Source organism: Coturnix japonica, chromosome 8 (genome assembly GCF_001577835.2).
Source record: "Coturnix japonica isolate 7356 chromosome 8, Coturnix japonica 2.1, whole genome shotgun sequence".
NCBI lineage: Eukaryota > Metazoa > Chordata > Aves > Galliformes > Phasianidae > Coturnix > Coturnix japonica.
In genome coordinates this window covers 1623794-1645239 of record NC_029523.1, presented here as the reverse complement: position 1 = coordinate 1645239, position 21446 = coordinate 1623794, and the positions used below count along the sequence as shown (strand labels likewise).

General features: G+C 39.7%; 2 long non-coding RNA genes across 6 annotated transcripts in view; both read right to left on the bottom strand.

Moving 5' to 3' along the window:
- Positions 1-2783, bottom strand: part of LOC107317168 — a 46474-nt gene extending 43691 nt beyond the window's left edge. For all 5 annotated transcript variants that reach the window (XR_004308197.1, XR_004308199.1, XR_004308198.1 and 2 more), the window contains exons 1-2: positions 2680-2783; positions 192-298 (exon numbers count right to left, since the gene is read on the bottom strand). This is a non-coding gene — a long non-coding RNA (uncharacterized LOC107317168). The remainder of the gene's footprint in view (positions 1-191; positions 299-2679) is intronic.
- Positions 2784-11236: 8453 nt separating this feature from the next.
- The window catches only part of LOC116653762, a 69216-nt gene continuing 59006 nt past the window's right edge, over positions 11237-21446 (bottom strand). Inside the window, exon 3 of the long non-coding RNA XR_004308179.1 lies at positions 11237-11381. This is a non-coding gene — a long non-coding RNA (uncharacterized LOC116653762). The remainder of the gene's footprint in view (positions 11382-21446) is intronic.

The window sequence follows — 21446 nt, the reverse complement described above, 5'->3', positions numbered from 1 at the left end:
CCAACACAAAATCCTTGAAGCAGAAAGGCAGCATTAAAGCCATCCATTAAGCAGTGTTTACATATACTGTGAGGTGTATTACAAAAGTCCCTGGCAGTGTTTGAAATCTGAGGGCCTAGGAAAGCCACGTGGGAATGGTACTTCAGGCACAAGCTGTTAGAACAGTAGCAAAATTGATGGCTGCATCTTACCTGCTGGAGCCCTTCTTCTCCTCCTACTTCCCCAGGAATCAGCACAGCAGAGGCAGTGGGATGCCTGTGACTCACAGCCTTTCCTGTTTCTTTTCATTGGTGCAGGCCTGCAGAAGGACAATACAGATTTAGTCAAAGGAGACAGAATGGAAGCAGACCTGGCTGCATGTGACAGAGCTGGAGGCATCCCAGTGTAATTAATGAGCAGTGAAACAAGTGGTTATTTATGTTGCACATTTCTAATGAATGGGAATTAGTCGTGTCTTTGATTCTTAGGTGGCTATTTATGCTGCTTATCTGATATCTGAAAGGAAACTGTACTGAATTTTTTCTAGTCCAAGGAGGGCTGGGTGGCTAAAACAAGATCTAACTTGTGCTTTTGGCAAAACATTTGGAAACTCGTTTCCAATTTTGGAAGTGTCTGGATGTAGTTTTCCATATTTTTTTCTCTCTTTGAGTTTTCCTGACTTCAGGCAGGAGGTGAAATGCCAGAAATACCCAGAGACAACATATCTAACAAGACCGCTCCCCCCACGGGCATTGCAGCCCGCCGGGTGTTTTTCCAAACCACCCCTGAACCCTGAACCTTCAAATCATTCACAGATCTCTTCCACTGGGAGATGAAACCACATCGCTGCACGACTGCAGGAAGGAGCATGGTGGGGAGCCGTGAGGAAAGCTGTGCTTTCCATTGCCTTCCTGAGCTGGGATGAGTGGTGGCCACGCTCGCTGCATCAGCCTCTGCTCACACCCGGTGCCATGAGGGATAAGCACAAGCTGGGCAACATCAGTTCTGTGGTCACCCAGAGCGTGAGCACTGCCCTGTTTCTGCTCAAGCTGAAGCCTGAACGGAGCTTAGCTGCCTCCATTTCCCATTACGTGACAGTATTTTCTATTAGACACTAAAGCCCTCTGTCCCTGATGATAAGCTGGTTTTTATTATGAAATACAACAGTTGTATTTTACACTGCTCTTCTGAACAATGCAATTTACAGAGTGGTTCTGGTGGCTCTGTCATTGACAGGGTGCCCCTTAAAGCAGGACTCGTAGCACACTGGAATTTTCATGATTCTAAGCTAGCGGGAAAAGAAATATTTCGATGGCTGAAAACTCTGGTTGGGTAACTATTATTGAAGTGCGTACAAGATTGCATGTCAAAACATTTTTACTGTTAGCTGGTAGGAATCACATTGACTGACAGCAGCAGTTTAACAAGTGAACCGCAGCGCAGTTTGTTATTGTACCTGTTTCTCCAAAGAACAGCTCTTTGAGCAGCTGCCATCATTTTTAAGTTACGAAGCCTGTCTTTAGAAATGTGTGTTCCCTCTCCTGCACTTTTTAAAGTTCCTTTGCTAAGTTGGCATGAATGAGTAATAAAAGTTATTTCAAGTGCCTTGATTTTGTCTTGTTATATGATTTTCTATTTCCATGGCCTCTTAGTAACATAACAAATGTTATGTTATTAATATATCTATAGGAAATAGAGCTGAAGTGAATATGGAATCGTTGGGAGGAGGAGGGGGTGTCAGGTTTGTAGTACAAACAGGGGCTGTTTGTAGTGGCCTTTCTTTCTTTGGGGAATGGTGGGGTGTGGGGGGAGGTGGAGGGAGGGTTAAGATAGGACCCAATTGCGTTCCTCTAATTACGCAGTTAATTGAGACACTCTAAACAGAGGATTACCTGGCAAGCAGAGTTTTGCATCAACCTGAGATACTGCAAGGAAAACCAAATGATAGAGCAGAAGGGAGACAGTCAGCTTCCAGCAGCGCAGCAGTTTGTTTCACCACAAAGTCGCCCTGCCATCCCCCCGGCATTAATCAGAGTGACCGAGTACGATCAGGAGCAGCCCGCAGTCGCACCCCACTAGGGGGCGAGCCAGGCGCTGCATGGGACGCGCCGTGCCTGAGCTGCGGGTTTGCTGCCGGCATCCCTCAGCCGCTGCCTGCTGCTATTGCACGTGTTCTGTGTTAAGCGTGCGCTCAATATTCGTGATTTGATTGTTATCTTTATATGAAAATATTACCTGCAATCACACGTCCTGAAAAATACCGAATTCTTTTGCCTTGAGATTTTGCAAGCCGTGTGTGGCTGCTTACCAAAAATACTTTCATATGACCACATTCGGAGGTTACTGCGATCTGCTGTTATGGGCTGCTATAGCATCTGCATATTTACATCACTATTTTAACCCCCCCAAGAACAAGATGTTTTCAATGTTTTTACAGTCTACCTCAGCATAAATATCACAATTGTAACAGAGAACATTTGAAAGCTACAGAAATGGTTGGGACTGGAAACTCCTGTTTAGATGGGTGTACTTGTATTTGTTCAAGCAGGGTGCTATAACAGGCAGTGATGCTAACTAAGCTGGCAGCACTGTGCCTGTGCCGGTTCCTGTTTCTCTCTGTTCACACAGATAACTGGGTGCACAGTGGCTGTGACACCTGGCTGGGCTGCACATCAGAGGTGCTGCAGCTGCTGGGCTCACCTGAACACGTTCCCACGTGCCGTGCCCTGCTGGCACTCACAGCTCCACACAACGCCTGCATTTCAGCCAACATCCCACTTCGACACCATGGTGCGTCTGCAGTAGCAGCTGGTGGAGGACAAATAAGGAAAGGAAATGGGAAAGGAGGTGGTGAGCAGAGAAGTAAAGCAGTCTCAAATAAGGAAGCCATTTATTTTTCATTTCTCTTTGAAGACTGATGAATGTGCACCAACTTACTTGCATAGCTTCCACACGAAACAACTGACTGCTTTGAAACGAATGCAAAGATTCGCTCTTGGGCAGAGAGATTTCAAAGCAGTGAAACAGTTGGCTCTTAAAAATGTTTTCTAAAGCAACACTAAAAACTATAATAGGTAGCAGCACAAATAAGACAGCGTTAATGAGTACAGTCCTTGCTGGTAAAGCACTGCTGTGCTTTTGAAGAAAAAATGTCAAACTGTTTTTGTTTGTTTGCTAGGAGTCCATCTCTGGCTTCCTCTTACTTTCATTTGAATGGGATTTGGATTCTTCTTGCCATCGTGAAGAAGATTGGAGAAGAGTATTGTCAACACAGATGAAGATTCAGTTTGAATAAAATTAAGTTCTGTTCAAGATCAGTTTGGCTCTGTTTGAGCTGCCAGGACTCCTTACACAATTTGGGATGGGGGTTGGGTTTTTTTGTTTTACTGTGGTTTCCTTGGTTGGAATGCTATGTCCAAGACCACCATCCAGGAGAATGAAGGTCTTCTACCCAAGGGCAACATCTGTTATCTCCACATTCAGGATATTGTGTCCCAAACAGGAGATATCAACTTTAGAGGAATGCGATTTCAGAGTATGAAGTACCTCTAAAGACCACTTGGACTTAATCTCCAAATGCTTGAGATAGATATGAGCCTTGAAAGTGACCCTCGACACCCTGGGAACTTCAGTGGAAAAAGCTGAAGCACCCAGGGGGAGTATCCTTGACTGTGCTGCTGAGTCAATTAATTACAGTGCCCTCAATGAAATGAAGCTTTGGTTAACACAGGAAAAGAGAAACTAGTACTAAGATTGACAGTTTGTGAACATACATGCTAAACATATGCACATCTCTATACAACAGCAGGAAAAGTGAGTTAGAGGAGAGCAATTTAATATCCTAGTACCTGGGCAGAGCAAGGAGCAGCCCATGGCTCAGCAGTGTTGCCCATGCTGCCAGCAGCCCACTGGTACAGCAACACCACACTGGTCCCCTACTGCAGCACAGCAGGCACAAGCACCCCTGCAAATCTCTTTCAATCCACAGTAATAAATTTGTAGGCACCCGATGATTGGGTTGAGATCTGCAATGAGCATTTACTTTAGTTCATGAGGCATGCACCAACTATCTGTGAGCAGCAACCTAATCAAAACTATCCATGGATTTGAAGAATTCTGTTAGAACAGAGCAATCACAAGATGTATAAGCATACTTAAGTTATTCTGCTTCTCGCTGATTTCAGTACAGACAGTCAAATTGAAGTTACATCTGTAAATGCTTGTCCTTTATGTATTAGGTCAGAGATAGAACTTTGTTCCGATGAAGGGCACTTCTACCGTGACATAAAACAGTGTGACATCAAGTAAATTAATATGGCAAGGAAGTCAAAATGTCCATGAAAAATATGTTCACATACCTTGCCTGTCTTCCCAACCTTTTCTTTGTTTCTTTGATTTGCTGCACTCCTTCCTATGATCTGCTTTGCTCATTCTCAATAGGAAAAACTCATTACAGCAAATTTTCTTCAAATTGATGCCAGCTGATTTCATTTCAGGAAGAAACAGAACCTTTTTCAGACTGGCTAATTTTTGCAGCTTTTCTGATTTGAGCTACAGACACTAATGTACCAGGAGTATTTAACAGTAAATAGACTTAGTATTAGGAGCATGAAATTGAAATCGACACAGTTAATTTATGTGAAGCCTACAGCAACTTTGTGATCACAGTTAACAAATCCAGAGTTTTCATCAGCAAGACAGACAGACAGGACACTCAGCTGCTGTGGCTGGTCTGTTCATGATTTGTCTTGTGGATTTGGAATACATGCCACAACACTCAGTAGTAACATTAGCGATAACTTCTGGGATGAGCTGCTCATCAGATGATGGCCTCAGACCACAGAAGAAGCCCCAGTCTTTCAGTCAAAAAACAAATTTGCACTTTTTTTCTAAGGGCTGGGTTCTTCATGAAGTTCTTGACTAAGAATAGCTCACCCTGCCTGTCCAACCCATGGGCTGGGGCAGTGCCGTGAGTGGCCCCATACAACCATCCCCACACAGCTCTGCCACTCACCCGCTGACCCCAGGCACTCCCTGCTATTCCATCCATGCAGTACTGTTATCCCATAGCCCTGCACACATATTGGACAAATTCATCTTTTCTTTTCTTTTTTGTTTTTTGTTTTTTTTTTTTTTTCTAAATGTCACAGATGTCCTCCGTGTTATTTAGATGGAGAATAACAGGCACACGCTGATGTGGATGTAGCTGCCTGTATCACTTCTGAATACCCCAGGCAGCACCCCTTAGGGTTATGGATATGCCAGTCCTTACAATCTTTTTTTAATTTATGAGTGCAACACGAATTTGGGTGTAATCAAACTATGGTGAGGTCCCCTTCAGATTAGAAGCAAGATTAGATATGGCTGTATGAGGCAGCACTGATCCACTGAGAGGTGGGCAGGCTGGACCACAACTAAGTCTAATGGCAGTTTCTGTGCTATGAGTAATTATGTAATGTGCCCCCCACATGGAGGTTACCTATACTATCCAGAGCTGCTAGCAATGAATTAAGAGTAAGATCCAGGTTTAGCTCCTCTTACAATTGGATCCAAACTTGCATTTCACATCAAAGCATGTAATCCTGTAACAATTCTAGCTTCATGGAACAACTAAGTATAACCTTCCTAGTTAAAAAAGAATAATTAATTAATTTAGTGGACTGATGTTTCACCATCATGGGAAATACTGATCTTATGATTGCATTAGTACCTGTCCCTGACTGTTCTTCAAGGTTGCAGTGTAGACTGTGGGTCTTAGAAAAGCAATCTCCAGTCAGAGTCCCACCAGTGATTTAACATTTAACAAAAAAATGACATTTGTCAGAATGTTTTGCAGCCAAACTTGCCCTTTCTAGATTCAAGAAGTAAATGCTCTGTTAACAGCTCAACATATCTTCAAGTATCTTTAATCCTTTTCCTTGTACTGTGTTCTTCTACTGAGCAGTCAACTAAAATCAGACTCACCTCACAGGCCCAGCACAGCAGCCTGCATTTAGAGGCAGTTGAAAAACCCACATCTTCATGCTGTTGACCTTCTTGTTCTCCAGATTGTTGATTGCAAGTTATCAAGTTTCAGCAGTTCAGACAGATCAACCTCTGGAAAAGAGAAGCAGAAAGAAGGAATTAACTGATATACAGGATGAGGACACTGCTTCAACTGACTGACAAATGCCACTTGATTTTGTGTCACATGGATTAATAGTAATGAAAAGAACTTCTCTCTCTGAGGCAGCCAGCAGTTTGCAGCACACAGGGGTACTCCCACGGCCTGCAGAGAAGAGGGCTACATGAGACAAGTGTCTCCCTCCACAGCTTAAAATGGACCTGAAGCTCCATGCTTCTCCACATGGGCACAAGCTCAATTTATGCTTTGGTCTAGAGAACAAGAAGCACCAACAGAACCAGAGCCAGGGAGGACAGTGTAACGGGGCAAGTTACCCTTGGTAACTACCAACCCTGTTCAGGCTGCTCCTGGGGAGAACAACAGTGACAGCAGATAGCAGTGCCCAGAAAATGGCTGGGGCTGCGGGGCAGCACTATTCAGCACTTCCAGCACTATTTGGTAGGTGATGGACAATGGAGAAGGAAAGGCAATGGGGGCAGATGGAGCCCATGGAGGTGGGATGAGGCCATCCTGGATAGACATTGTCCCTACATCCCAGACCTAAATGCTCCAGCTCCTCCAGTACAGAGCAGAAGGAGCTGCTCTGAAAATTTAGAACAAAGAAGAAAAATAACACGTTTGGCTAAAAAAGGACTTTGCAAAATTTCATAAACACATCATGGGGATTTATTTAAATACTCTTTCAAAACTTGCATAACAAGGAAGTAGATGCAGATAATTTTTATGCATCTATAAACAAGACCCATTTTTCAATCACAGTATTGAAAATATGTTTCCTCCCTTGAGTGACACGTAGCCAAGATTGTCACATGGGGATTTTAAAACAATTCCTTACGCTGGGAATATTTAAGATAACTTTCAGAAGATCTCTGTCAACATTTCACTGTTTTAAGTCTCTTTTCGTAATTATGCTTAATGCAATCTCTGCAAAGCAAATAAAATCACTCATTTCCCAGACATTCACCTACTGCAATGAGCTCAAACAAAAACAATGGCAGAGATAAGCCACTGAGAGTGGACATTCATATCCTCCAGCCGAGCAAACCCCATAAAGTAAGATGGTGTTTTTCACTGGTCCTCTACAGTTCATCATTCAGAGCCATCACGTTTCTCACCTGACAGAAAGAGAAGTCCCACTGGAGGACTTCTAGCAGAGCTCTCCTCCTCTCACTAGCAGCCCTCTGCTATGCACATGAGCCACAGCTTAATGCAGATGCATACATTTCTACCAGCTTTCCCTTAAAGTATCTGCCTTTTACTGGCTCAGCTTTTTTTGATGTTGTTCTACTTTTGAAATGAAACTTGAAATTCCACCTTTCATTCAAATATGAATGGAAATTCCCTAGGAAATTGTTCCACATTCTTTAGGAACATCTGCATTTTCACAAGAGTCAAAGAAACTAAATGTCTATGTTATATATCTAAGTTATGTGTAATTTAACAAGGGTTAGATTAACAACAGAAATAATTTGGAAAAGTATATGTTTGTTATTTAATTATTCAATTATTTCCTTCTACTATTCTTAATAAATATTTAAATATTGCACACAGAAAGATTAGTGAAACATCAGTATTGCAACATGGCACTGATTCAGGATGCACCATTGGATATTGGACTCATCAGGCCTTTAGGACACAAGCTAGTCAGTGAACATCAAGTATATTTTTGATGAACTATTTGCAAATTAGATGTATTCCAAATGTTTGCTCATTTAATTAGAATATAAAAGATGATTTCTTCGACTGGACCTTGCTTCTGACCCTTCTTTCCTCTGTGTGATTCGTACGGTTCTTGGCTAATGAGATATAGGATATGTACTAAACATTTACACATTAAAGGCATCCTTCATTCAGCATGAAGGTGTTGATACATCAAGGATACCTCAAACATGCTGAGATTCCAGCAACTTGTCAGACAAATTAGCACCTTACCAATCGGGGGTAAAATTGAGTTTCACATTTCTCCCTGGTGGGAGGAAAAAAATCAAAAATCACTGTAGTTTAATACTTTCTTTGTAAATATGAACACAAAAGGCCTTATCACCTCTGTAGTGTAAATTATAGCCCTCACTGACTATCTGATTTTCAATTCATTGGTTTTAAATGATCCTAGGCAGTTTACAGAAAAGCTACTGTGTCATTCTTCTCTTAGGACAGACATTTTTCTTCTATTAAGTCTACAAATATTTAAACTCCAGATATATATATATCAAAATGGAAGGAAATCAAAGTCTCAAATTTGTACATCCCATTAGCATTAACTACCAGTGGTTTTTAACTCAAACTCTAAGGGGTATGTGGAATTAAAGGACTATATAGCAATGAAACTATGATGGTTTAATTTTTTTTCAGCTAACTAGTGCTGCAAATTAGTGTATAAAGAATAAGGTTAGGATTAGTGCATAAAGTTGTAGATTGCTGGCACCCTGTATGAGACATTCAGAGCACCAGAAAGACCTACTGCCAGGTAATCCAGCCTAAAAACGGTATCCTGATAGGCTGAGAGTAAGGGTAAAGTCAGCCATAGGAGCTGTAGACACTACAGCAGGAACTTGTAACCATCCAGTGCCTCTAAATCATCCAGCATTACACAGCATGGACTGAGCAAACCACAACACATGCTGCTATTCAAGATTTGAGAAGAGAAGGTTACTACCACAAACCTCAAAGATGGGAATTATGTATGCATCTAATAGCTGTCCGCAACTTACGCCACTGAAACATTTACCTTATTATGAACTCATCACAAAAACACATTTTCCAAAACTGTGAGGTCAGCAAATGAAATCAACCTGTAACCCATGCAGGAGGAGGCCTGAGGTTTTTACAGAGATCAGGTGTGTACCCACAAGTCATTCCTTACTTTCCCCTTGCCAACTTCCTCACTCCCACTAGTCTCAAATTCAGACCCTGCTTTGAAATATACGAAAGAAATAAGTAGAGGAGTTGCAACTGCTTGAAACTCTTACAAAAATTTACTAATAATCTTAATGCCAATGGATTTTGCCATCAGCCTCTCTCCCTTTACCAATAAACCCTAGCATCTAAACAAAGTATACATCCCTCCCTGTCCCACAGGGTGTGTGATGGCGATCCCACATCCTAACTTCCTCTTAACTACTGATGTCCTGTATGCAGTCAGCTTTGTTCAGAGATTTCAAGAACACACACTTCAGTGTATTATAACAGAATAGCTGTCTAGAAACAGGGTTGCCAGAAGCAGCTCCTTGATTCAAGGGAAGCATATTCCTTTCTGCAGATGTATTTATCAGGATTCTCAATACAACAAAGTGAGTAGGGACGTTTGTGCCCAGCAGCCACATAGGGACACAGCTGCTGAAGCACAGACAAGGGACTGAGCACAGACTGCCTGGGCATTACACTGTAAAGCAGATCGTTACACCAAGAACTTCATGTAGAAATCTGGAGAAAACCAGAGATTAATTTTGTTCATACTATATGTTTGCATGGAACTTCACAGCAAGGCTCCTACTAAGTAACACGCACTACATATATTAAAACACTTGCACACTTTTTCACCTTCAGGTTACAAATAACCAAAAGAGAAAGATATCACATTTCCAAATGCTTAAGAGAGAAAGAAATATTGGCTCCCATTTATAGAGTGACATGATTTATAAATATGCAGTTAAAAAGAACTGATTTACAGACAAGACTGAATCTATAGCTAAGTATTTTAGCATTTGACTAAAACAATAATGGCCAGCTCTAATTGCATGGGGTCTGTTGCACAGCTACTGGAATCAAATAGTAAAGAGGATCACAGCTCCTTATTAGTTAAGACCACCTAGGGTGATGGAAAGCCTGAATGATCAAAGAAAAGATGCTGCAAATGTTGAGCTTTCCAGCACAATTTAAGATCCAGTATGAACACTTGACACACTAACATAATATACTGAACAGGACAACACATGTGATAATAGACTATACAAGTTTTGCTTGCTTGAAAAAGAAGTGAATTATACTCAGCATTATTTTCTCATTTCCTACGGTATTTCAGAATAGTTCTCTATTATTACCAGAGTGGAATGACTTATTTTCACCTACCTGAATCAAAACTAAACTAGCTTTTGGTCTTAACACCATATAGTGAGAGATCCCATCACTACAATCCAGTGATCACTGGAGAGATGATGTAAAAAAACAGACTTTACTTATTTGCAGAAATACAACATAATCCAGTGTGATTACTTACAGTTTGTAACTTGGTTATCCAGGACCATGGACTTGTTTCTGTCTTGGCCGAATAGCTGAAATGTGAAATGAGAATAATTTAATGTTTGTGCAGTATTCAGGTGACTGTAATTACTAAGTGATATTTTCATTTTTTAATTTATAACTGCACTTTCTTTGTTTATTGTTGTTCAGCCTCCTGCCTTCAACAGACCACAGCTTCTGATGCTGTAATTCATCAAATTCTACTCTCTGTTATACAGAAAAACCTTAGGGTTCAAGTGAAAGACGTTGAAAAGAAATCAGTGTTAAAAAACATGAACATTGATTTTAAATTCTGTTTTTACTAAATATCATCTATCATTAACAAGCTATCATTAAATCATAGTGGGAACCTAAGAGAGCTTTCATTTAATGTAACAAAGAGAAGTAAGGAGACAGACAGCACAGTGCTTCCAATAAGAGCTAATTTTCCTGAGCCAAGAGTATAGCAGTTGACCTTGTTGTTGTAATGGGGGTGTGGGAAGAAGGAAGACTGCATAACTGGCAGAAGAATTACTGATTTCATCCTTGTGTAACTATCCTGCACACACTGAGAATGGCTGCATACCTTCTACATTTATTAGCGTGTGCTTACGGTCCAAATATTTATGCATTACAGACAGAGCTACCCTCCATTCAAAACAGCTTAGCATTTATCTCTAAAAGCTCTTCAGAACTCTTGAACACCTCTAAAATTCTTCAAAATCAACTCTGAACCAACCCCATATTTAAGGTTCAGATCTCATTAGTTTTGGCTAGGAATTCTCTCTAATTACTAAGAGAGTTTTCTCAAGTTGCACTTTAGAAATTCATCTTTTTTTGTACGTTGTAAAGTATTCATAAAAAGCTAAAAACTGTGGGAAAATTAGCATTGATGGATGTTTTCTTACCCTCCATCAGGAAATGATGTACTTGAAACTCATTACAGATCTTCATAGAAACTCCACTGAATGTGCCTTGGGCTTTGTGCTGATCAGCACGCACCGAGCTTACTGCATAATTCATCTCTCTTGTGTCACATTTAATGTATAACATGCATTTCCTGTTAATTATGAAAATAAAGATGCGTTCTTTCTTTTAGAAACATAATCATTAAATTACTACAGAAATTAAGAAACACAGAGTTGTGTTTTACTCATTTTACATGAAACTTCTAATTCAGTATTATCTCTGGCTCTGAGAACTCATCAGATGCACCTTGCTGCTTCTTCACACATCATGCAGAGCCTCTCCACTGCAGCCTCACAGGGACAGGTGAGCTGGATGCCTGTCATCCTTATGGCCATCAGGGCAACCCTACTAAATGGAGCTGCTGGTTGTCACAGGGCCCCCTTAACTTTCTTTCTCACAGGGAGTTATTAATGTTTTTAAGTCTCTCAACATGGATGTCAACAAAACACTGGGCAACCTGTAACTCATTTTCCTCATTCAAGGTTGATGATTATTCAGCAATATTCTACTTCACCTATCCATCTTTATAAGTCCATTCAGCCACCCTTAGCAAAAGAATGAAGAAACAAAAATCCTACCTTAGCATTACCCCCACACCAATATTTTTAAGTCTTTTAATTATTAAGTCACATCTTCTGCCACTTCAAAAGTTAGCAAAGTGTTGGAGCAAGGGAAGGAAAGCAATACTATGAACCTGAAAATTTGCTTCTTTGGTATAATGATGGAAGGAGGCTCACCTGTACTCTCCGGTACATTCAGTTCCCATATTTCACCAATGCACTCATTATTCTCCTTTGGAGAAAGAATCCTACGCTGGGATTACTTGCTCTGTGGCTGGTGAGGGAACTGGATTGATATTATTTTCATAGTTTACACTAGCATCAGGTCAATTGGGGGTTCTAGAGGCTTTTACTAACTAACAAGGCAAGGTTGAGTCAGATGCAACAGAATCAATAGATGCAGTATACATATTCTAATTGTAATATTGTACTGGCTCTCTTGGAATACACTCAAGTACCACAACATGCAGTTACCTATATCATCTTCATTTTCTCATCACAGGTATGAGTATCACTTATGGAAATGCAAACACATGTAGACTGAAGATCACCTCAGGTGCTGTGTCTCTCTATGTCTTGTTTAATGGGGGCCTAAGAAATGAATTAGTTCCCACTGCTGAGGTTGCCCCATGCCTCTCTTTGCTTGAAGGATAGCTAAGAATGCTACTTCACCATGTTTAAAAGGTGAAGATGTAACCCTCAGTTGAATAACGTAAGCAAACATAACAAATTATTAAAAGAAAAAAAAACATGAAATATTCTTTCATGAAATGCAAGGATTTAGAGTCATCTGACAAGAAATTCTTTTTCCATCACATTAGCACTTCACCTCAGGGCAAATTCATGGTGTTCCTTCAACACTGTCCAAAATTTCTGTGCATTTCATGTGACTGAAAACAGACAAACGCAGGGGATCTATCCAGACCCCAAACAGAACCATTCAAAAATGCTCCCTAAGAATCCTTGCATTCTTTTGGCTCCAGTTTAAACTTGCTATTAATAACAATTACTGAAATGAACAAAAAAACACAAACTGATGCTGAATCTATACAAGATTTACTTTCAGTCTTTTAATGGAAACAAACGTCCATACGAAAAATGGTGCTGGGTCTGAACGCACGGGTAGATAGTCTAGAGCTGAGTCCAGAGCTGACCAGCAGTCGATCACCGTGAAAAGATCTATGGAAAGGCCCATTCTTTGGTCAAATGAACTAAGAATCAAGACTATCCCAACTACCAAAGACAGCAGACAATCATATGCTTCACTCAACCACAGAACACTACTAAGACTCTTCATGCAAGTTTTCTGCTCAATTTATTTTACAGGTCTTTCTAAAGGAAGCATTTCCTCTGCCTCCATCATGAAAAAAAAACTGCCAAATTTTCTTGACTCATCACAGGGCACTTCTCCTTAATACGTATATTGGCTTTCATAGGTTTGAAAACAGTTGGGCTTTCAGCACAAGAGCTTTGCAGAGCATGAAATAAGGCAGACCTTCCCACAGATCCCTAGCACCTCACCTTGAGTTCAGAGACTCCTCAAACACAAATCCCAGCAGTTAATTTACTTGCTTTGCTTCCACATTAGAGTTACAATGCCTACCTGCTTCTCTTTTGAAAAGAAGAAAATTACTTGAAGGAAGACCAAAAAAGGCAGCACTGTTAGATATGGGAGTCATTGCCTTGGCAAATGGTCTGTCTGTCAGAAAAGCATTAAGCAAGTTTTCCCGAGGCATTTACTCAAGAGATAAGTACCACCAAAGTGTGATTTAGAAAAGCTGGATTAGAGGAATCCCAGCTTCAGTATCATAATAAAAAGCCAGAATCTGATGCCTCTTGTGCCATATTTGTTCTTCCTCTTGGAACAGCACGTCACTGTGCATCATGGAAATGAAACAGCAGATGTTTCCAAAGATAGAGCCAGACTCACTGTGCTTGACAGCTGTCTTCCTGGACTGCAGGCAGACACTGTAATTGTAGGCAGAAAGCCACTTCTAAAATACCTCGCAAAATCTGGGAAGAGATCTACAATTGTAAATAATGAGGATATTCAAAATATTTGCAGTTGATATTTGAAAAGCAAACATTGCGGGAAGTAATATCATTCCTCCAGCGAGTCCGTTCAGCTACATTGCTGTAAAGAGTCCAGCTGAATGTCTGCAGAAGAATTTGACACTAACTTCTATGGTAGCCATTCAGCGGGTGTGAGCTGATGAAAGATACGGAGCTCTCGGAGTAAGAATCCTGTTGAAAACCTGAGGCAGCTTTAAAAGCAAAATCAGGTAATGGTTTCCAAAAAGGAACAAAATATAATGTGAACCTGATACTCCTTTCAATTTATAGCTGATCTTTAATCCATGAACCCACCCACAAAACAACTCCTAGCTGTTTTTCATTGCATATCTTGATGGAACAGAGAAAGCATTTGGCAATATGATGCGCTTTCGCTATGTTAGAAATAGCTGAGCAATTTGGAAATGGTGGACAGAATGTAAACGCTTGCTGCTTAGGACTATCTGTCTTCAGCATATCCTGTGTATCAAATTATTGTTTATTCAGTTAAGAGGTTTTCAGATTAAAGATGGACAGAGAATTAGTTATTTAAATTAAGACTGATGGTGCAATCACAGGGAGAAGTAATACTGGAATTACAAAGGGACTGAGCCTCACAGTTTGCACTGAAATAAAATTCAGGATTCTCGGGACTTTCACAACATATGCCTTTTGGGCTCCCCAAGTTACTTTTTTCACTAGCTCTGAAGTTAAACTAAAATCTCGTTATTCCAATTCAAGGAAGGTAGCATCGTGAATTTTCAGCACGACAACAGCCACCATGGGATATCGTTTACTGAATGACAGAACATACTGCAAAACAGTCGCTAATTGGGAATAAACTGCAGAGAGGTCTTGTGTAAAGGGTGAAAAGACAAGGAAAACCCAGGGTAACTGTAACTGCTAAATGTCGATTTCTTATTGCCATCGTGTCATTTCTCAGAGTATGCTGCGAAATAAAATAATTTTCGGACTCTCAGGATGACAAAGTTTCACTTAAACACGAAGAAAGCACACACTGTTGTGAAGGACCATAATCTCTTGTCATTTACAAATACCCTTGCTCAAGTAGCCCCCTTTTACTAACATTACATCTTTTTCCCCTTTTTTTTTTTTTTTTTTTTTTGTAACAATATTTGTTAGATTTTAACTGCAATGTTGGAAACAGGCAAGCTTTTTGTTCTTGGTTTGTTTTCATCATCCCACAATGAAGATTTAGCTTTTATTTAAACGAGATGACCCAGTATATTCAGTTCAGCTGCTAGATTGACTGTCACTGAGTTGTCAAAGGCCAGTTATGAATAGTACACAGAAGGAGAACAAGTTGACCTCGAACTCACTAAATGTTTTACGAATTGTACCCATTTCCAGAAAAATATGAATATGTTTTCCAGATTTGCTCTTTTTGCTTTCCTTAAGGCTGTTCTCAGTAACAAATGCCTTTCATCTTACTGAGAGGTTTGTTACACAGAAGGTTTGGGAAGAGTAGAACAACATTTTAATGATGAATTTAATGCCTGTGGATTGTAAAGGATTGATTATATTGTAGGCTGAATTCCTGGACCTCACCAAAGTCTATGGAGAATATTGTAGCAATAATGCTAGCATTACTTCCTAACACTTGTCAAATTCAGTTTTTATTATTTTCCATTATTGGACTGATTTGGTCTTGGTAACTATTCTATCTTCTTAATTAACATTTTTATTCTTATGAAAAAATGGAGTAGATAATGCTATTTAAGTAGAATAAATGAAAGCAAACATCAGAACATAACCTTAGCGCCTCCAGCTGGTGCTGGGAACAAGGAATTCTCATGCATATGCCAGAAAAGACTGCAGGAAAACTGGGTACTATAGGATCCAGGTCACAGGATTCAATTTGTAACCAACAGTAGCACTCTAAATAGAATTAATTCAAGACACTTGCATTCAGCACTAGATTTTGATCAAACACTTCAAAAGTAAAAAATAGCAGCTAATTTACTCTGCCATGAAATATATTGGTTCCTTTTCAAATACACTGGTTTCTTTTCAGAAGGTACTTTCAGCTCTTTCAGAATTTGTGGACAAAGTGGTTTCCAGCTAATATATATTTTTAAATGCTTTTTAGAAAGCCTCTTGCATAAGGGTTCATAGCAACAGTTTCTGCTACTGCTTTAAGAGCACAATAAGGTTTAATAAGAAGGATATACTTGAGTTCATAGATTGCTTGTTTTCTGCTTTACTTTATTCACCATAATCCTTACCTCCTCTTAGTAAACAAAAAATAAACCAAGACAAAAAAAAAAAAAAAAAAAAAAAAAAAAGGCAGTGGCCACTATTGATCTCCATCCCAAAGCAGGTCCCCCTTGATCTGGATTGAACCTGTCTCTGTCAGTAACAGTTTTTCGAGGAGACCGTGCTATTTAAAATGTTTCACAGGGCATCTAGTTATTTGTTCATTTGTTAGGAATGGTGGAAGAGACTATAATAGACAAGCAGCCTCAGCTGGCTGCTGGACGTAAGACTAGACCCAGTCATGTCACAAAGACAGAGTATACTTTCTGTGCACTGTGGAAAATAGTTCTCTGATACATCTTGACCCAAGACTTATTAAAAAAACTATTACTGATATTAATTGAAATTCAAAATGGCCTTTGCAATTTTACCGCAAACATTTTTTTTCTCTAATGCCGGTTTTATGTTATGAACAAGAGGCGAGTGGTACAGGATGCAGAACAGTAAATACATGTCAGTTCTCAATTCTACACTACAAGATCAGCCTTACAGCTGAACGTAAAAGGAAATACGTTTTCCAGCAGAGCACAACTCCTATCATCTGTACCATATATTCAGGTACATTTGGGAAAAGGACAGAGTCTCTCATTATAATCTTTTTTATCTAATGAAAACTATCTTTGTAGTTTTTAAAGCACTTCATCTAAAGCATAACTTTGATGTACACAAATAGTAGAAAAGAATGCGAGGTGCCAAGTGCAGTCCTGACTGTCCTGTGTCACTTGTAGTATCAAGGATCACTAATGTCACTTAGAGAGGCATTCAGAGTGCCCATCCCACATAAGACATGGTGACAAGAAACCCTAGACTTGTTCCTTTTCTTCTGACACACTTACAAGACAAACACATGCACCATTAAAAATAACATAGCTCTGCTCTGATATGTTTCCCTCCCATGTGTCCAACTTAAAAATATGCCTCAGTTCACAGTGTTATGCTTATTAAGATATAATATTACTGCTCTGCAATGAGCCACTTCAGAGGACACAGCAGGGAAGTTGGATCCCATTGTGCTGAAGAGGGCAACCCCTTCAAATCCAGTACTGGGGAAAGCATTCTCCTCTTGCAACACTCTCTTGTCTTGGAGCTTATTCTTTTTTTTTTCTTTTTTTTTTTTTTGCCTCTCTTTTTCTCATTTTATGATTTTCTTGAGTCATGCTGGTTCCACCTCTGAAAAGCTGTACTGACATAATTGACAATCCCAGCAGTTTCTAGGGGCGCTAGAAAGCCGTGTATTACATTCTCTTTTCTCTGCACAGGTCACTGAGCATCCAGCCTGATTTCAGCACACATTGTTGAGGAAAGCTTTTAATGCTAATTTGTTATCTTTATTTAAAACAGTCTGCTGATGGGGCGAGAACCACCATGCTGCCTTAACTTCAGTTATTATTTTGAGCTTGCTTTATTCCCACAGTAAAATCTGACCACAGGTTGCAAATGCGCTGTTACTTATACATTAACAAACAATAGGGCCAACCTAGATTGTAACTGTAAGTGGAGGATGAGGGTATGGGAATGATGTAGGGTTTTGTTTTCTTCTTTTTTGGTTCATCTATATAAAGGAACTCACATGTGTCACTGATCTTTTTTTTTTTTTTTTTTTTGCATTGAAAATGATACATCAAAATGCCATTATAAATAATACAGAGTGCCACTGAACATGTGGGGCCATAACCAAAGCCTGCAGTTGAAACAATAAAAAGATTGACATGATTAGAAATACGATTCCAGAAGACGTATATTGGAAAACTATTCTGTTTGCATCTTAGTAACAGCAACATTTTACTTGGGTTTGTCGCCTGGCTTTTTTTCAATGGATAGGGCACAGTACACCCTGGGTTGGCAGTGAAGGGCTGGCAGTTCTCCCCAGCAGGTTAGCTAGTCAGTTTCCTCATGCTAAAATTACCAGTCAAAAGCCTGACCCCTGGGGTTGCATTGCAGCCGTGGTGTTGCCCCTGAATGTTTCAAATATTTAGCTCTTATGTAAATGTGAGCTCATCTTAATTGTTTTCCTTCAAAACGCCAGCAGAAAAGCAATTAAGTAAATGCAGTTTTAAACTATCACATGTTTCTGTGGCACTTTTTAAAGCTTTATGCTTCTGTAAATTAAAGGGTAAACACAAACTTTCTGCTCTAATAAAATTTATCACAGATTAAGAACACTGTTTGACTTTTTATAAACAAAACATTGCTTTTCTTACTTCCAACCTAACTTACTGTTCTCACTAAGGGCCTTCATTCTGCAATGATCATTTATTATGGAAGAACTTCCATTATGAAATAGAGCAGCTAAGACTTGGCCTGAGCACTTTTTCACTGCTTACCGCATCCTGCTTCCCATCTCAAAAGAGCAATGCCTTCACACTCGGTCTCTGTGTGAGCCACATTTTGAAACAACCATGTTTTCTAAGAATGTCTCCTCACTTCATAACAATTTGTAACATCATGCAGATCCCATACATGCAGCCCAGCATCAACATATTAATGTTTCTTTACAAATTTCTGTCTCCATCAAGTCCCTTTACCTTGGACATGCACAGAAAATCTTTTGGGTCCACCCCAGTGAGGATTCACGCAAGGCATGTTTATGTGAATTCATGAGAAGGTTCACTATGTAGGGCCGGACAGCCCAAGGTCTCATGCATATTAAATATAGTTTTATTCTCACAAACAAGTAAACATCAGCTCAGGCAAAACCAGGAATGGTTCAACTTTGCAAAGTCAATATTCATTCTGGAGACTATACCACAATAAGAAAGCAAAAAGGTATGTACTCCTCCAGTACAAAAGGGTTGTCTCTTAAGAGCCACAACCAAAAGAGATCCCTCCTCTGCACCCAACTTCAAACTACAGAGTACCCAGCAGATCCACAAAGGGACATGCCAGCATGTCACCACGTCTACAAAATACTGTGTTAGCATATGCAAGTCCAGCTGAGAAACTATTCCAAAATACTAAGCTTGTAAGGCAAAAGGGAAAGTTTATAGATGAGTTTTAAGAACAGAAATTAAAAAGAGCCAATGCCCTTTTGAAATAAGAATGAACAAGAAAAGAGAAGAGGCTCTTCTTGAAATAAGAAGAGTCCAATAATGCAATTTCAGATTATTCTCACTTGCAGAATATGATGGTTAAATAAGACTCTTTAAGCAAGGAGTACTTAGGCCTCTCTCTTAGCCACATCCAAATGAAACGTATTATGAGGATGGAAAAGCCATTTTTACAGGATATTTGTACACCCAGCCAAACATTTTCTCTGGAAAGTCTGCATTTTCCACAAAAGAGCCTAAACATTTTATTGTCTTTAGATGATCCCAAATAGTCAGCAGATTTGATCAAGAAGTAACTTTTCCAAAACTCTCTAAACACCAGCATTTTTTGCCCTAACCTTTATTTCCTTTTTGTCCATAAATACAGATGACTGGTCCAAGCTAGATTTGATTACTCAAGATGCCAGGATTTACATTTTCTCAAAAACAAACACCTAGTATTGTGTTTAAATATGGCTAACATGTTTTACACAAATTATACCAGATTGTACCAGATACCCATCATCTGGACGTATGAAGACCTGACAGCCTGGAACCTCTCTACTCACTTTTAGGCGAACCATTCTGACTTTTAACTGTTCTTAATTAACTCGTGTCTAGAAAAGCAAAAAAAATATAAAATACATGGAGTTTGAGCAAAGTCCAGAGAACTGGAGGGATAATGGAAGGCAAAGGATATGGAAGAACGTCATTTTCACTGGTAGAAGTCCTGATAAGGTGGATGCATGTTTACATTCCTCAGACATGCCCTCTAACAGTCTACAGTAAATACAAGCACTGATATGACAGGCACCATTCAGCTTTCTAGTTATGTTAGTACAAATACCTACAATTTGTTTTTTAGCAATTTCTAGCAGTAGAAATAAATATGATAAGAAAGGGAAAAGGTGAATTTTTATAAGGTAGTTCCCTCAGGAAGCAGGGAAGTAGAATTAAGCAGAAATATTTGTGATTCTAAAGGCAAACCAACTGTCATTTTGAAAGAAATCTATAAAAGCAAGCCATTAATAGAGATGGAAGTGATTTTTTTTCTTCAGACCAATTAAAACTTTGGGTTTTGGGTTGGTTTGTTTGTTTGCTTAGCAGACAGAAAGTAAAAAAAAAATAAAAAACAAAAAACGCCATCATATCAAAGATTCTGTTTTCATATAGTAGAAATGAATGCATGAGGCAGCTTCTAGGTCAGACCCAGGAATGGAGTAAGAGCATTTTCTAGTCAAAAAGGAGGAGAAATGAAACAAGGATCTTGGTGTTCCCTTTTCCTTCTTGTATTGATGGTTCCTTGGCACACTGATATACGTGCGCCCAAGCTGCCTACCCTAGTTGGCCCACAATGGCTGCCTTGACACAAAGATTCACTTGGCAGATGTTTACTTGCATCACCCTCAGGACCCCAGTGAGTTACCTTGACTGAAAGTCAAGCCAAAAAGATTCAGTGTTTGCCCCCTTCAGGTCCTGTTCTGTCTCCTCAGCAGCAAACTACTCCGTTCAGATCAAAAATCAATTTAGTTGCAAGGTCATATGGAAATACCTCACAGCACAAAAAACCTCAAGTCTTTGTGGAGGTCTTTGGATTAAGCAGGTAATTGACCACCTAAAAGCTCTGGCCATACTTAACATGCAAAGAACTTCATGTCCATCTCTTGTACAGACAGTGCATGCAATCAATCAAACTCACAACAGAGTCTCTGCTGGCAATGCAGCTGGTTTTTTTTTCTCACTGTATTTGCTGCAGTTCACTAGTAAATTACAACAATTTGTAGCAGAAAACCACTGAGTAACAGCCTTCCCTTATGTATGGACAAAAGGGTTCATCTGACGTTAGAAGGGGAAAAAAAAACACAAGAGTTCTGTTTTAAGAGGTGTTCACCATTTGTATTGCTTGTATTGGTTGGAAGGCTGGTCTGCATGGGAATGGGATTCTTCCTGCCCCCCACATCCCTATTGGTGAGTTACTTTATCTCTTTATTTTCTAAATAATTTATGAATAACTGTGAGGACTTACAGTACTGCTCAATTATGATGACTTATCATTACATAATCACATTATGCAACACAGCCTCAAATTTAACTGTATTCTAATTGGAGTCCTCATAGCCTTAAAAACATAAAGCAGAGAAGTTTGTTTCACTTGCAAACGTGGGCTACAGACATAATAAGTGGCCCTGTGATGAGCAATCATCAGGGGGAAGGCCTAGCAGATGGGAGACATGAAACAAA